The 13,793-nt window shown below is 37.9% G+C and overlaps 1 long non-coding RNA gene across 1 annotated transcript in view; it reads right to left on the bottom strand.

Moving 5' to 3' along the window:
* Nucleotides 1-700, bottom strand: part of LOC122688087 — a 130,922-nt gene extending 130,222 nt beyond the window's left edge. The window contains exon 1 of the long non-coding RNA XR_006339324.1: nucleotides 640-700. This is a non-coding gene — a long non-coding RNA (uncharacterized LOC122688087). The remainder of the gene's footprint in view (nucleotides 1-639) is intronic.
* Nucleotides 701-13,793: the final 13,093 nt, after the last annotated feature.

Consider the following 13,793-nt stretch of genomic DNA (forward strand, 5'->3'; position numbering starts at 1 on the left):
GAAAAGCACTTGTTTGAAATGTCAGTTGTATCAAATTTGAGTGAAAAAATAATAAAAATGTGAATTAAAAAATTAAGAAATGATACATACAGAAGTCCTATGTTTGTGAATATATTTTATTCTCAATACATTACATTCTGTTATGCAATAATTCTATAATACTCTATACTTAAAATTTAAGTGCTAGATTTTGGTAGACTACTTTATCGTTCATTAATTCCTACTCCCTTTTATAAAGAGTCACTCTCTACACTAAAAATAGATGGATATTTCAACAGTTAATTTAATCTAAGACAGCATCTCTAACAAAAAGGGAAAATTGCTATTGTGAGTTTCTTTATATAAAATAACATAATGGTATGATTTTATTTGAAGGTAAAGTGTTTAAAGTTAAAACTATCTTATAAACTTATAAAATACAGAAGTATTTTACAAAATACAAACTTATAAAAATACAGAAGTATTGCTAATAAGGTGACATGGGTATGAAACTAGGCATTAAAAGATAATCAAACCTAGAGCAGAAAATAGAGGGAAAGAGAACAAAGAGAATAAAGCACATGTAGAAAACAAATAGCAAGACAGTGAACTTACATTCAACCATATAAATAATTAAATGTAAAAGAACTAATATTTCACCTGAAAGTAAGAGACTGGCTTCCAGCTTCCAGTAGAGCATGTAATGAATCTGAAGATCATCACTCTTTCTTAACAAGTAAAAAGCTGACGAAAACTGAAAATCAACCACTCTTTTTAACCCCATCAGGGAATTTAAGTCACAGGGCAAACTGCTGCCCTCGAAATTGGAAAGATAGCCCAGTAGATACAGAGAACCAGTTCTGGGCAAGAAAATAAATTGTAGTCTACAAACTGCTGGAGGCTCAGTTTGGGTAAGGCTGAGAGTTAAAAACTCCAAGGGGGTCTGGTATTAGGGATACCTTTGTACTTTTGTATTTTACCTTCAGGAGCACTATGAGATTCTCATAGTGAAGACTGGAGGGGAAAAATCTCATGCTTTTCACAGGATGAGGGAGAAAATAGCTATTCTGAAATATGCCCAGAGCATTCTGTTCTTAACAAGGTCTTCTCTCAAGAGAAAATATTTTACCAGAACAGAATCTATTGGGGTTTTACCAGACCTTAAATAACCTTGGGAAAAGAAAATACCCAACTCCAGCCCCTGAGACTTTGTTTCACCAATGGAAAGGTCAGTAAGAAGCACTTGTGAAGGTCACAGCCCAGGGACACAGCTCAGCAAAAGACTTAAACACAAGCATAAGACTACACGATGTTTCCTTTCTATTCATCCCTTACCAGCCTATCACTAATGGTATATATACTACAATTTCTTTTACCCAGTTCATTATGTCTGGCTTTCAACAAAAAATTACAAGGCAAAACAGACGAAAACACAGCTTAAAGAGACAAAGAAAGCATCAGAACCAGGCTCAGATATGGCAGAGATGTTGGAGAGAGAGATTGCCATTTAAAAAACAAATCCCAACTACATGCTGTCTACAATAAACTCATTTCAACATACTGATACAGGTCAGTTAAAAAACAAAGGATGGGAAAAGATATACCATGCAAATACCAATCAAAAGAACTGTAAGGGCTATATTAACATCAAAGTAGACTTCAAGACAAAGACTATTACCAGAGTGAAGAGGAATATTTCATAATAATAAATAAGTCAGTAAGTCAAGAAGATATAATAATCCTTGGGAATTCCCTAGTGGTCCAGTAGTTAGGACTCCACACTTCCACTGCAAGGGGCACAGGTTTAATCCCCCGTCAGGGAACTAAGATCACTCATGGCCAAAAAAAACAGAAAGAAATAAAGAAAAAAGCCTTCATCAGAAAATACACAGGAAACCAGATCTGAAAGAGACACGTGTACCCCAATGTTCATCACAGCACTGTTTATAATAGCCAGGACATGGAAGCAACCTAGATGCCCATCAGCAGCTGAATGGATAAGGAAGCTGTGGTACATATACACCATGGAATATTACTCAGCCATTAAAAAGAATACATTTGAATCAGTTCTAATGAGATGGATGAAACTGGAGCCCATTATACAGAGTGAAGTAAGCCAGAAAGATAAAGACCAATACAGTATACTAACGCATATATATGGAATTTAAAAAGATGGTAATGATAACCCTATATGCAAAACAGAAAAAGAGACACAGATGTACAGAACAGGCTTTTAGACTCTGTGGGAGAAGGTGAGGGTGGGATGTTCTGAGAGAATAGCATTGAAACAAGTATACTATCTATGGTGAAACAGATCACCAGCCCAGGTTGGATGCATGAGACAAGTGCTCAGGGCTGGTGCACTGGGAAGACCCAGAGGGATGGGATGGGGAGGGAGGCAGGAGGGGGGATCGGGAAGGGGAACACATGTAAATCCATGGCTGATTCATGTCAATGTATGGCAAAAACCACTACAATATTGTAAAGTAATTAGCCTCCAACTAATAAAAATAAATGGGAAAAAAAAATAAATATACAAATGGTTGCTTTAAAAAAAAATAAAAGGATATAACCATCCTAAATGCATATATGTCTAAAAAGAATCTCAAAATATATGAATAGACAGAATTGAAAGGAAAAATAAACAGAAATCCATAATTATGGTTGGATATTTTAACACCCCTCTCTTAGCAACTGATAGAAGTAATGAGAAAATCAGTAAAGATGATATGAATAACTCAATCAATATAACTCAATCAAAATTTATAGAATACAACAGAGCAAAATCTTTACATATTTTTAAAGAGTACATGCTGGTCCATGAAATAAAACTTGAGAAGTCTGCTGTTCAGTCACTCAATTGTGTCCAACTCTGCAACCTCATGGACTCCAGCAGGCCAGGCTCAAACTCATGTCCATTGAGTTGGAGATGTCATCCTACCATTTCATCATGAGAAGTTTAAATTAATTGAAATTATGACAGTACTCATGATTCTCTCAACACAAATGAACTAAATTAGAAATAATTTTAAAATATGTGGAAAATCCCCAAATATTTGGAAACTCAGCAACATATTTAAAATTATTCAAAGTCAAAGGAGGTAAGGAAATGCAGGGAAGTAAAAAATACTTTGAACATGATACTAAAAACTTAACATCAAAATTTATGGGATACAGGGAAAACAATGCCTTGCTTAGAGGGAAGTTTCATCTCTATAGGGTTCTACTAGACATTGTGAAACCAAATAATCACATTAAAACAGTAATTACCACTACTGGGAGAACATTTAAACCTACTTCACGTGGAAGCTGCAGGGGGTAAGGGATAGTTGTGAAGGCACAGAGTAGTACAACCGGTGGGGAAGAGTCGATACTTGGGCCGGACATTGAAAAACAGGCGAGCTGAGAGGTTTCTGGAGAGGCAGAAGCATGAAGAATGGCAGGGGGGCGCTATTACTTGAGAGGATGATAGGAATACACTCTGGTTTGCCTGAACCATAAGATTTATATGGACAAAAACTGGAGTAGAGAACACACAGGTAGTTGTACATGTATCAGAGGGTGAAGAGCCTTGTACACTCTACATTTTCATGTAAGTAAATGTGCAAGTCAGAATTCCTTCTGTTAACACCTTCGACAATATCCTTGTTTCACCTTTCTGATGGAAAAGTGACCAAAACTAACGCAATAATAATAATTTGGAGTAAGAAATGACAACCCACTCCAGTATTCTTGCCCAGAAAATCCCACGGGCAGAGGAGCCTGGTGGGCCGCAGTCCACGGGGTCGCAAAGAAAAGGACAGACTGAGTGACTAAGCACAGTGCAATAATCAGCCCAACGTACAATTAATGCAAAAGAGAAGGAAGCTGGGTGAATATCAAAATTAATAGAGGCTTTCTCTTTGTACCAGATCCGAGTAGCTTATTGGCCCAAAGGAAGAATCACTACAGCCACACGGCAAGTCCACCGAAGGGAGCCCCAGTCCCACCTCTTCATAACACCCAGTCGGGTTGTCACAGAGCACTCGTTTGAGCTGAGTCATAGAGCAAATTCCCACTGGCTTTGGTGGTGGCTCAGATGGTAAAGAATCCGCCTGTAATGCGGGAGACCTTGGTTCGATTCCTGGGTTGGGAAGATGCCCTGGAGGAGAGCATGGCCATGCCAGTAATTTTGCCTGGAGGATCCCCATGTGTCGGGAGCCGCCGGGGTACTCCCAGTCTGTGACAAGGTCATGGGACGAGAGAGGAACCTGCAAGGCAGCTCTTCCTCACACGAGGCTGCCCTGGGGGCCCAATATGTCCCCTCCGGAGCCACCGGGACAAGAAAGGAACCTGCAAGGCAGCTCTTCCCCTTGAGATTGTCCCGGGGACAAGGTCACGGGATGAGAAAGGAATCTGCAAGGCAGCTCTTCCCCTCGAGGTTGTCCCGGGGGCCCGGTATGTCCCTTTCTTCCTTCTCTCTTACTGTTGTTGGGCTTTCTATTAATTTTTGGAAACATAATATATAGTAATAAGGCCTCGCTGGAAAAGTCCAAGCCTTTTTGGAAATGCTCATGATTGCTCTGGCTCAGGACACGACCATAAACATCAAGTCAAAAAAGAAGAGGCCACAGGTATAATTTGGCTGCTTGCTTAAAAGATTATAATGTTCCAGAATAGAAAAGAGTAGAGGCATTTAGATTTAGAAGTAGATGTACTGCTTCAGTTTACTTGCTCCTTGGTTGAAAGGGTTTTCACTATTGCTATTTCCTTGCTGCTATTTGTTCATTGTTTCCTGTTCTTTAAACAACATGGGATATTATGGGTATTTTTGTAAAATTAGAAAATGGGGTACATAGGATTTCAATAGAAGATTTATACTAACCAGCTTCACTGCCGTTATCTCACTATTAATAGAGGTGTTTTATACTCCAACTAATAAAAATAAATGAAAAAAAAATAGAGGTGTTTTTGCTGCTTAATAGTTAATCATTGTAAATTGGGATTTTGTGGTTTCAGGTAAAGAAAAATATCAGGTTTTGCTCATGGTACTATTCTCAGAAATGTCAAACATGTTACTGTGACCCTTCCCATGTATTGTTTTATTGTCCAAAGAATTTACACTATACCTGAGATTTGTGGAACATTGTTTTTGTTAGAGTGAGAATGTTAGGCCAGTGAGGCAAGAAGACTATGTACGGGACATTTAAGAATAAACCCTGTAATCAGAAACATTCTAGATGAATGCATGGGGGAAAAATATTGACAGAAGCACAAACCAACATCTGATGTAATATGTGATGACTTAAGGGGGAGGTAACGTTCATTCTATAAAAACTGAGCTATCCTAAAAATAAAAAAAAAGCTACCTCTTCTACGCAACCTTCTCTGTGTCTGTCTGTCTTCCTCGCCGACGCCACTCATCCGTTGGGTATTCCTGGTCCTGCCGGGGCTGGACCTCGGCACCCATGGACAGAGGTGACTGGTGGGCTACAGTCCATGGGATCACAAAGAGTCAGACACGACTGAGTGACTAAGCGCAGCACATCTATTTTACAAGAGGTGGAATGGGGTGGGAGGTGGAAGGCCGGTTCAACAGGCAGAGGACATATGCACCCTTATGGCTGATTCACATTAATGTATGGTCGAAACCAACACAATATTGTAAAGCAATTATCCTTCAGTTAAAAATAAATTTTAGCAAGGCAAAGAAAAACTCAGTGGCATGCAAAGTGTGAGAAAACAGACCAACTAAAATACACTGCTGAGAAGTGCTGAATTTATAAACAAGAGACTGCTGCAAAACAAACAAAACACAGCACCATGTTGTCACGCTGAGGAACAGTTTTGTACCAGAATATGTAAAAGTGACTAAATCAGTGTTGATGTATACTGGTTCAGTGGGTCAAGGTGTCTCAATGAAAATGAACACCTGAGACAGTCCATATTATTGACTTACTGGTAACATTAAAACACTATATAAAACACTTCCATTTAGCAGAATTTAACATGGTCAGAAGTCATAAAGCAGTTTTATTTTACCTAATTCACAATTAAGTTATAATGGCAGCAAATGGTATTTGGGGTTGTTAAAGTTACTCAGTTGCAGAGCTAGAGGATTTGATGAGGTATACAATTTTTCCCTCAAGGCTAAAAATGTAATTATGAAAACGTCCTGAGCTGAAAAACAGTGTTGTCAGCTGTTTCCAGGAAAGATAAAAGATCACTTAAAGGTAAAGAGATTATGGACAAAAGAGACACCAAATTAAGTGCAAACCATCAGTGTAAAGAGAGCAAGTTATAAACAAAAACTAAACATTAAAACATTTTACTATAAAGGCAGAATAGGGCTTTCATGTTTCTGAAAGAACAGCACTGAATTATGTCATTTGTGTCTCTGATTAGTTCATCAAGATGTTTAAAGACGAGTAGAAATCGAATGATTATTTAGCTCTGAATTGTGAAGAATGTGTCTCCATTTCTCAAAATGGCACAGTCCCACATCCAATAACCAAGGGACTTCTCTTCATAAATTCATATAAACTGCAAAGGATACTTACTCATTTTTTTCATTTCTTACCCCAAAACCTATCTTACTCTAAGTCTTCTCTGCAAAATAAAGATATTAACATCTGCCTTCACAGGATCACCGGGAAGATCAAATACAAGTAAATGAATAATACATGTGAAAGAACTTTGTACAATGCAAAGCCCTACACAGAAGACAATATTACAAAGTACCTTATATTTCTAAAGCCCTTCTCAAAGCATTCCCCACTTGACTCAATTCCCAATCATTAACTAAGACCTATTGCATGTCAGGTACTCTATTAGATGGCAGGACTTAAGACACAAAATCCTCAACCTCTGGGAGCTCAACATACAGATTTTAGAGGGAAAAAAACAAACATTATCATCAGATAATCTTGTCTGTACTTGACAAAAATGCTGTGGAAGCATAGAGGAGAGGTATTTGTTATAAAGGAACTGGCATTTAAGGTAGAGAAATGAGGAGAAAACTTCTATTTTCAGGACTCAGATCTTCTGCAATGTCCATTAAATACTTATGAATAACTTGAAATCATCTCATCTGACCTTGTTATCAGTCTTCTGATGGAAGAGAGGGGAGATATATTTTAATTTTTACAAGAGGCAAGTGAAGCTTAGAAAAGATTAGCAACTTCATTCATGCTAAATGATCTCACCTTCACAGTTTCAACAATACCTCAGTGGCAGAACTGGTCTTCAGACTCAAGAAGGGGTCACAGTTATGCGATACAGTTTACTTGGCATTTGCAAGAATGGGAAAGAGTATCGGGTCTTGTTGGAAGTTAAAGTTTTCATACTAGACACGTGTTCTGAAAAAACTGAATCATGATTCTCAGAAAATCAGATGCTGCCATTGTACATTCAGAATAGAATCAAAACCTGGGAAATAAAGTCAGTATGCATGTACACGATTTACAGTCATGGACAGTCCAATCTCAAACCCAGAGCTGTTCTGGGAGGATAAAAAGAGACACAGACGTAGAGAACAAATGTACAGATACCAAGGCGGGGAGTGAAGTGGGAGGTAGGGATTAACATAGAGACACTACCATGTACAAAGCAGATAACCAATGAGAACCTACTGCTCAGCACAGGGAACTCCACACTCAGCGCTCTGCGGTGACCTAAATGGAAGGAAATCCAAAAGGAGGGGGCATACGTGTATGTATCGCTGACTCACTTTGATGTACAACAGAAACTAACACAACACTGTCAAGCAACCGAACTCCAATAAAAAATTTTTAAATAAATAAATGTTAATTTGTATGCCATAGGAATGTCAAAGGAAGTGGTATTCATAAAACCATTAGCTTGGCCACACTACCCCATGGCGAGTATAAAAGTCCATGCATGCTCGGTGGCCCATGTGGGTTTAAAAAAAGAGGGAATTTTTGCTGCCCTCTCCCAGCCATAAAGCACACACTAACACATACAAATACACACACAGGCAGGCACACACTAACACAGACAAATACACACACACAGGCAGGCACACACTAACACATACAAATACACACACAGGCAGGCACACACTAACACAGACAAATACACACACAGGCAGGCACACGATACAGCAGCAGCAACAGTCCGCACAGTGAGGGAGTCCAGTAACTGCTGCTCTGCTCCTCAAGCAAGATTTTCTGGAGTATTTCTGAAGGATTTTCCAGGACTAATTTAGCAATACTCCTCTGTCAATAAACAGAGGTCAAGGAACTCCTCCACATCATGTGAGTCTGATGAAGGTTAAGTGTACCGCTTGTGGAGAAGAGAGACGGGAACAGGACGCTCATCAAAAACAAGCTGAACTCCAAAAAGCAATCTTAGTGACTAACAGTAAATACTTTGAAGAAATTGTATTCATTGACAATATCAAATATTGTGAGGCCATTAAAACTCATGCTCCAATTATCATTTTATGAGTCAATGCTCATGATACAATAGTAAATTTTAAAAAGCAAGCTACATACAAAATTGATGGTAGTTTACTTAAATACACATGTATTAAGCATTTATATATGTTATTTAATATCTTTTATATTTATATAATATGTAATTATAAATTATAAATGTAAATATTAAACATTTAAATTGGCATTAAATATATGTGCAGGGAATATAGATTCAAAAGAAATACAATAATGTTAACCATTAGTTTTTAAATGTTTCATCATTTAGTACAATGAGTATTTGTTATAGTTATAATAAATATTTGGAATGAAAGTGTAATTTCCTGGCTAAAGATAGGAGATTGAAAATATGCACTAGCCGCTGCTTCTTCTCAAGTGTGCACAAAAACAAGCTTGCTTTGTTGTGTTGTGTTTTAAGGCATAAACCCATAAGGGCAAAAATATCAAAAGAGAAGACAATAACAACATATTGGAAGTAGAAACCAAATGAAAGAGTCATAACAGAATAACAGAACTGTAAAAGCTCAAATCAAGACTGCTAACGAGGACAGCAAGGAGGCAACATGATTTATAGCAGAAAACCCACAAAGCCCCAGAAACTAGTAGTAAAAGAATGAAAAGCTGTTTAAGAACCAGGCAGAAACTCTCACAGGACAATCCTCACTCCCTCACCAGCCAGCCAGCCCAGCAACCAACTGTTCTCCACCGTGGGAGAAGACTGGAGTTAATTCTCTGGCACATAAGAAACAGAACTCTGCAGTGGGAGACAGCAGAAGAGATGGGCAGCATCTTGGAAAAAAAGAGAAGTACAGCCCCAAAGAAACAGCCTAGCCTATTTTAAACTAGAGGGAAGCCCCAGTTGATGTGAAACTTGTGCCTATAACTTCCAATCAATTTTTCAGGGTTCCACTCTTCAATAAAGGCAGATAGCGAAGGATCATCATGCTTTTGCAGAATTTAGCCTGAGCAAATAATGGAAAGATTCTGGAATACACCAGCTTCTTGAAACAGAGTAGGCAGAATATAATAGAAGACCCAAATTAAACCTTGTAGAAATTACACAGGCAGTGATACTGCTAAAGATAGAATGAATATATATATATATATTTTTAAAAATGCTTTAAGTTCAAGAATAAGGAGAAACAAGGTTTTCAAAAAGACCAAGTGAGGCAAGAACAAGGCCTGTCACAGGTTATGGCGCAAAGGTGGTTAATCAGCTCGGAACTGGCTCAGTGGAATACAACAGAAAGCGCGATGTAGTGTCTTGAGTAATAGTTTTATTTTCTCATACAACATTTCTAATGATGATGTCAAATGCATCATCACGTTTTTGATGATGCATGTTTCTCTCTCTCTTTTTTCTGTCTTCCTACTGAGTGAGAATTATCATGTGTTTTTTGTCCTCATGATTTTTTACCTCCTTGTTGAAATGTGGCCATTTACCTTCAGGTTACGGAGAGGAGAGCAAGAGCAGGACTTCCCTGGTGGTACAGTGGATAAGAATCCACCTGCCAACGCAGGGGACACTGGTCCGTCCCTGGTCCAGGAAGATTCCACATGCTGCAGAGCAACTAAGCCGGTGCGCCACAACTGCTGAAATGCATGCTCTGGGGCCTGTGAGCCGCTACTAATGAGCCGCTGGGCCACAACTACTGAAGGTCGCATGCCTAGAGCCTATGCTCCTCAACAAGAGAAGCCCCTGCAACAAGAAGCCCCTGCACCACAATGAAGAGCAGCCCCCCTCTTTGCAACGAGGGAAAGCCCGCCTGCAGCAACAAAGACCCAATGTAACCAAAAATTAATAAATTTTTAAAAAACAGTAAGAGCAAAGATTAAAAAAAAAAAAAAAGCACATACCAGTTTAAGTATGAAGAGCTCACCTAGAAATCCTCCTGGGTAACTTTTGCTCCTACGTTATTGATCAGAGTTGTGCCACATGGTCACTTATGGATACAAAAGATATGTAGAATTTTTTTGTTTGCTTTTTTACCTTAAACTGAACTCATTACCACTCTAAAAAATATCAAGTTCTGGGCATAAGAAAGAAAGAATACATGTTGACAGGAAACAGGCAGCATATAGCACAGAAGATTTTTTTAAGTTGAAATGTTTCAATAATAGGCCTAAAACTCAATTCCAGTTGTCAATAAATTAGATGTGTACAATGAAGGGGACCCTTAATTTAATCCAGGTTTTTCTGTGCATTTATGGCAATGACCCCTAAGGAATAGATGCAAACAAAGGAAATATTGAAGAAACAGAAAATTGGAAAATCAGTAGTTATCTTACTTCACCTTTCAGGTAACTGCTTTCAGATGCTTCAGAATTTTTATGGAAGCAAATTTACATTATACTATCAGTTGTAGTTGGTGACAGTAAATCAAAATATATTTCTTTTTACCTGGTAAATCTAAGAAAACACATAGAAGCCTGACAATAAACTATCCCAGAATCCATAAAAAAACTAAAATTTAAATATAAAAATTGCCTTTCTATTGCATAAAAATGTAATTTTACCAGTCCAATGTATATATCACTTGAAAAAATGTAGCTACAAAATACAATCTTTTTTATGCTTTATATTGCTGAATTTTGCAATTCAAAATAAAAGAGAGGCACATATAAACTGATTCCTTCTTTTATTTCTGAAGAAGTCACTATTTCTTTTTCATTGCCATCTGCTGTGATTAAGATTTTTACCCCCAAAAAGGTGAATATAACAATGCAAAAAAGGAATAATTAACAACATTTTTCTCTCATTATATTTCTCACAGAAGCTAAAAGAACAAATAACTGCAACTGTAGATATGTTTCAAAACAAAGACCTTAATAAATGTATTGTAGATTAAATGTATTGTAGATTAAATGTATTGTAGATTATCTGAAAGTGTTAGTCGCTCAGTCATTCACAGCCCCATGGACTGAAGCCTACCAGACCCAGACCCCTCTGTCCATGGAATTCTCCAGGCAAGAAGACTGGAAGTGTTTGCCATTTCCTTTTCCAAGGGATCTTCCTGACCCAGGAATCGAACCTAGGTCTCCTTCATTGCAGGCATAGTCTTTACCGTCTGAGCCACCAAAGCCACAAACTGCTGAAACTGAATTGAACACGGTTTTCAGATAATAAATTAATAGGATAAAACCTGTATCTACATTTTTTAAAGGGGAAGCACTTTCTATCTACACACAGATGTGCAGTATGATCTGATAGTCAGTTTGAATTATTTCCAAACTAAAACTTGTGACACCTAACAAGCAGTCACTCTCAGACTAAGCTGCCCACTGGAATCACCTGAAAGCCTTTCACATTCACAGATTCCTCAGGCCTATCCCATAGGCTTGGATTCAGTAGGGTATGGGTTGACTGTAGGAATCTCTATTCCTTTGAAGCTTTCCAAGTGACTTTGATACGCAGCAAGGAGGCAACTGAATAAATCTTTAACAGCTCAAGTATTTGCTATGGGTAAAACTCTGCTAAACTTGGGAAGAAGGAAAGTTGATACATTTATTCTCATGTAGCTTATTATCTAGCTTACTGGGTTTTTTAATTGAGAACAAACTTGCTTCTCAGCGACATCTGGAAATGCCTAGAGACATTTCTGGCTGTCACCACTATGGGGAGTCAGGACGCAGTCGGGGAGGCAGTAGGACTACTGGCATCAAGTGTGCAGAGGCCAAAGGATGCTGCTAAACACTTCACAATGCACAGGACAGCCCTTCACAACCAAGAATTCTCCAGCCCCAAATGCCACTTCTGTCAAGACTGAGAAACTCTGGTTCTAGCAGGAGGAATAAGAAATGTACATCAAAATATGTAACTCAGGCATAAGTATTTAAATGTCAATGCAAAAATATAGATAAACATCACCGTTTTTCAGAGTAGGGTAAGTTAATACCAACAGATAAAAAATCTTAGACCTTGGAATGAAGTCTGCCCTTTTTTCCTACAGCCCTACCATGCAAGCATTCGTTCATTCAACATTAGTTGAAACACATTGCTTCAAGCATTTGTGGAAATGATAATTAACTAAATACTAATAGATAAAATCCCTGCTGTCATAAAAGTCAAATTTTAGTAGGAAGAATCAGGTAGAGTGACTAAAGCCTGAAAATTGAGAATATTAAGTGCTGACAAGTATGTAGGATAACTGAAACACCTAAACATTTCTAGTGAGAGTGGAAATGCGTACAATTACTTTGGAAAACTGGTTGGCATATCTACCAAAAGTGATTTGCATACCCTCTAATTTAACACTCCCATCTCTAGGCATACAATCATTAGAACTGCATATGTCTGTGCACCAGAAGACATGCACCAGAATGTTCATAGGAGGACTATGTTTAATAGTTCAAAACCAGATATAATAAAAATGTCTGTAAAAATAAAATGAATATTTTTAAAACTGGGGTTTATTTATACAATAGAATAAATAAATTGAATGAGCTATAGTACACAAAATATAAAGATAAATCTCACAAATGTAACCATGAGTGAAAAATGCCAAACACAAAAATTATATATGGTATGATCTCACTTATATAAAGATGTTAAAGAGACAAAAATTAATCTATGGTGTTACAAGACAGAGAGTTGTTACTTTGGGAGGAGAGGATGAAGGGATTTCTGCAAGTCTTCCGGAGGCTGTAACATTCTATGCCTTAGTCTGGGTAGTAGAGCCAATAACCCATATATTCTTTTCATTTTTCTATATACTATATTGTAGTTAAAACATTTACTTAATACCAAGGTGATTAATGCTATGAAGAAATGCAAAGCAGGAAAAGGCGTGAGAGGGAGACAGGTTGCTGTGGGGGGTATAATAATATATAGAGCAGGGGTCAGGAATTACTTTCTGTAAAGAGCCAAATAATAAAAATATACTATGAGACACTACCATATGGTCTGTGTCAATTCTGTCACCAGAGCACGAAAGTAACCACAGACAATAAGTAAAGGAATGAGTGTGATTATGCTCCAATAAAAATTTACTTATGAATGCTGAAATCTGAATCTCACACAATGTCCTTGTGTCACAAATTATTCTGATTTTTGTTTTTTTCTAACCAACTAAAAGTATCATACCATTCTCAGCTCAGGAACCATTCAGAAAGAGGCAGAAAGCAAACTCTGCTATGGGCCATAGTTGACAACTTCCGATGTACAAAGTGGTCAGGAAAGACCTCTCCACTGAAACAACTTTGCATACAGCCTTAAAAAACTAGATAGCAAGTCACATGTTTATCTGAGAACAGAGTTTCTCTGGAGACAGACTAGCAAGTGACAAGCCCCTGAGATGGGAGCTCAGTTGGTGTGTTTGGGGAGTAGCTTATGTGGCTAGACAAAGTGAGCAAAGGGGAACAGTTACAACCCACCACCAC

The sequence above is a fragment of the Cervus elaphus genome, chromosome 32, assembly GCF_910594005.1.
Source record: "Cervus elaphus chromosome 32, mCerEla1.1, whole genome shotgun sequence".
Taxonomy (NCBI): Eukaryota; Metazoa; Chordata; class Mammalia; order Artiodactyla; family Cervidae; genus Cervus; species Cervus elaphus.